Raw genomic sequence first — 5,000 nt, 5'->3', positions numbered from 1 at the left:
AAACTAAGGCGATAGAAACATTGAATTATAGTACCCAGTAGCATAAAAGTGATAATGTGATTTTTTAATCTATAATAGAAGAGGGGAAGGAAGACGTAGGAGAAAGATACTGAGTATTTTATAGAGGTGAATTAGAGACAATTCAATGAAATTAAATAAAACAAAAGGAAGTGGAAATCTTCTTGAAAATTTATGTCGCAAAGGTGAAAAAATACCTACTGAGAATGCGTGGAAAAGGAAAAATATTATAAAACATGTGACTTAGCAAAACAAAACAGACAAATCATGGGGCGGGGGGAGGGTTTGACAAAAATATATATATATATATATACATACATACATATATATATAAGAGAGAAAATCTTACATAAAATATTAAGAACAATAAAAGTATAAAAAAAGTACAATTTATATCTATAGATAGAAACTTAAGCGACCCTACAGATTCCGGAATACTTATCTAAAGCAGAGAAAAATATCTAATTTGAAAGTTGAAGGAGTAGAATCTGAGGGAGCAAAAGGTTTCTCTGGAATGATATTAAAAAAAAAATAAAAAAAATAAGTAAACATTCACAAAAAAAAAAAAATCTTAAGTGGGACTTAAGAAATGCAAAGGGAAATAATCTGAGAAGATTTAAAACTGAAAGTAGGTGAGCGATTAAATTTCCGAGAACCTGGAAGTGAGAAATGCCTCAGGTTCAGATGGGATTTCATATTAGATACTGAAATATTGAAGTGAGCATGTGGTGGATGAAACAAACCAAACATGCATGCATGTATCTTTAGATCTACGCACACAAATACCTGTACATATATATATATATATATATTATATATATATATATATATATATATATATATATATATATATATATATATATATGTATGTGTGTGTGTGTATATACATATACACACATAGGGCATGTGTTAGGATGGGAAATTGAGAGAGCGAGTGGTATACACACATGTATTTATACACCTATGTATTTATGAATGTGTGCATGTATACACGTATGTAATGTATGTATGTATGTATGTATGTATGTATGTATGTATGTATGTATGTATGTATGTATGTATGTATGTATGTATGTATGTATGTATGTATGTATGTATGTATGTGATTATGTATGTATGTATGTATGTATGCATCCATGCATGCATGCATGTAGGTTTGTATGTACGCATGTATGTATGTATGTATGTATGTATGTATGTATGTATGTATGTATGTATGTATGTATGTATGTATGTATGTATGTATGTATGCACGCATGCATGTATGTATGTATGTATGTATGTATGTATGTATGTATGTATGTATGTATGTATGTATGTATGTATGTATGTATGTATGTATGTATGTATGTATGTATGTATGTATGTATGTATGTATGTATGTATGTATGTATGTATGTATGTATGTATCTACGTAAGTAGGTATGTGAATTATTTGCAAGGAAAGTTCTCTATTTACCTGGAATAATTCTAATTTCTCCTCTGGCTTCATTTCCCTCCGAGCAATACTTATGCCTTGAGGTTGGAGTCACTAGGTTCAAACAGAACGCTACACAAACACAATGACTTTACAAACGTGAACTAATTAATCCAACTTAACCGTGTGTGAGCTAATATCTTAACAGAAAACCCTCCGACATCTCAGGTGAAATTATCAGTGTCCTCTCTTCAGGTTGCGTATTATTTACGTCCTATTTCTTCATAGTATAGCTCCTTTATGGGTCTAGATTTGTTCCTAATGTACAGCAATGACAACTACTTGCTCTTGATCTTCTACAACAAATGGTACTTATAATATGTCCTGTTACAGCTACTGTATGTACCTTCCGTCGTAAGCTTCGTGTTGTGTATCATTAGACCTGACGATATAAAGTAGGACGAGAGACTGAAGACTTTGTGAAAGGGGCACAGATTGGAGTAATCAAAACTCTCCTTTTTGCCCTGTGTATCAGAACAGCTACTAGAAGTGACCATCACCATTCCGCTTTGTAGACAGAAATGGTGGCAGATCCAGGATCAGAATTTGGGGTTGACTAACCTGAATTTTGTAAATATAGATGGCGTTTTCGGAGTTGGGGGGGGGGGGGCTAACCTGAATTTTGCAAGTATAGATGACGTTTTCGGAGTGTGGGGGGGGGCTAACCTGAATTTTGAAAATATAGATGACGCTTTTAAAAAGATGTACTCCGGAACACCAATACGATGATACTGAATATAAACTGAGGTATATGCTTTCACTTGATTTTGTTTCTTTCAAAATATTGGGCAAAAGTAATACTTAATCTTACATTTTTAAAGATTTACCCTCAGTAACGTGTTGAATATCCTTACAATTATTCCCACTGGAGTGTTTTGTTAAATACGGGAATAAAAAATCTGCCAGTGTATTAGTGCTCTCTGCCACATACCGTTGTACACAGGAAAGGTTTCTCTACCTTTGTAATGAGGTCATTAAAATATATATATATTTTTTTGGGGAGGGGGGATTCAGCCTGCAAGTCCTTGAAAACCTCTCTAACGCCTTCTGTCTCCAAAATCCATCAGCACCATCACCTAAAGTACTCAAGCTCTCAAAGAAGTTTTTTTTTTCACTAACCCCCCCCCCCCACCGCGTGGATACAGTGAATGTCTAGAGCATAGTCACCTATGTTTTTAACTTACCATTATAGATTTAACGTTCATTTTATATTATATATATTTTCTTATATACTTTAGTTTCACTTAAAAAAAGTTTAAAAATGGAAACACATATATATACGAAAGTATTTTAAGGTTACATCTGCATTGATTCAATTAAACTCACGAGGGGGAGGCAATATATTTTTCCTGCACCCACTGGACATGATACAGGTCACAAAAATCTGGGTTCAGGAAATATAGAGGAAAAAATGGATTCTAGGAAAAAAGTGGTTAAAAAAAATCTTTCGTAAAATAAAGATAAAATAAAATATAAATTAAAAAAAAACAAGAGAGATAGGGAGAGAGAGAAAGAGAACAGGGAGACAGAGAGAGTACAGAGAGAGAGAGAGAGGGTGGGAAGAGAGAGGAGGAATATATGGACTAAAAATCAACATAGAAAACAATCTTATTTGTATTGAACAGACTTCTGGAGCGTTGAACGTCTCAGGTGTACAAAATGTTGCAAAACAAAATTCTAAGACCCACAGTGAAGTAAGAAGCTTACACCAGGAGGCACCCTATAGTCATAATCTTTCACCAGTTCCTCATGTTTCTACCTTAAATGACAGTATTGCATAGAGGAGTTGAAGTCATAGCCGGAATAAGGATACGTACAAGGGGGGTAGCAGAAAGTACGGTAAGAACAATCGAAGCAAAAAAGGATTCTACTTTGAGTGGTAATTTATCTCCAATTATAAAAGACTATCACATGACGCTGGTCCGTATGAGTGTAAAGAGATTATCCTAATGTATACTGTAGAAATATGTGTACTCAATGTTCAGCACAGAATATTTGGGATCGAACCAGTGACCTAATTGGTATGTGGTCAAGTTAGATTTGAACAGATAGAAACTTCAATCAGCTTCAAGTCTGATCCTAAGACGAACAAAATCGAGTGGCGTTCGGCAGAAAAAGAATAAATTGTGCCATTCAGGCCTAAGTCTTTCAGGTACGCGGGCTTACACATAGGACTACAGGAAACAGACCAATTGGTTTTTGTTTTAGGTAACGGTGATAGCGAAGGTGACAGTGATAGTAAAATTAGTGATGGAAATAGTGGTAGTGACAGAAATTGTGATTTATCAAAATAAACTTCATGTGAGAATGTAGTCTTTATCAGTACGACGTTTCGCTTTTTATTGCAGCTTTTTCAAGTACATAATCGTAACATACATGACCGAGATTAAATAAGAAGAACTGAGGAAACGGGGAAAGGGAGGGAGGAAAGGAGGGAGAGAGAAAGGGAGGTAGGGGCGGTGGGGAGTCACTAAATATTAGAAAAGGTTAAGGAGAAAGTAAACCAAATATCTGGGAACAGGAAAAGTTAAGGACAAGATAGAACAGTTGACTGGATGAAGGACATTAGCTCACAACCAAGGAGCAAAAGGAAGAAGAAAATATAAGGGTGGGCAAATGTCTACTTGAGGGGGAGGGGCGTTAGAGGGAAATATGGGATGGCTTAAAAAAAAGTTGGCAATGGTTATTAAAGGAATTAAGTAGGGATGAGATATTGAACATACTCCTGCTTTGTTAAATTGTGTTGGTTTATTGTATGATGGCTGCTTCCAAATATTTTCTACGGATCTTGTCGGGTTCACGTACCAGAAGTTCTGCATTTTTCCTGTCCATCAAGTGGTTGCTACTGTTCCTGTATGCAGCACACGCGTTGGTGGTGACATCATGGCGGACATCGTATCAATTGTCTTGTACCCGGGATTTTAGATCTTGTGATGTTTCCCCAATGTAAGATTTTTCACATCCCGAGCACGGAATCCGATAGACACCGGCTTTATTGGTGGGCGTTCTGCCGATGTTTATTTTCGTCCTCGTGATATCTTTAGTTTCCATACTGGTCTGGCACAATAGTGTCAAGTTGGTGTTTTTTTAGAATACGAGTCAGGTTGGTGACGAAGTCGCTGGTTTTTGGTAACACGAGACGTTTGACTGTCCAGTCCTGCTGCCTATGGCCTTCCAGAATTTTGATGGGCTCTTTTCTATATCTATCTATATGGAAGTCTGGAAAATTTAATTCTAAAAAAGTTTCCCTTATATACCAGCACCCTTATTCTATGTATTCTTCACTGCATATTATGAGTGCCCCAAGGAAGAAGCCTATCACTATTTCTTGCTTGACCCTGATGTCATGGTGGGAGTAAGAATTAATTCAATCGTTTTTATTGGTGGGTTTTCTGCACATTTTAAATATCAACTGGTTACCATGTTTTGATATGTTTGTGTCCAAGAAAGGAAGGGAATCGTTAATTTCTTCTTCTAGGGAAAACTGAATGGTGGGCTCTACCTC

This window comes from Oratosquilla oratoria, chromosome 2, assembly GCF_046742065.1.
Source record: "Oratosquilla oratoria isolate Oo_2021 chromosome 2, ASM4674206v1, whole genome shotgun sequence".
NCBI lineage: Eukaryota > Metazoa > Arthropoda > Malacostraca > Stomatopoda > Squillidae > Oratosquilla > Oratosquilla oratoria.
Note: the sequence above shows the minus strand (reverse complement) of the source record.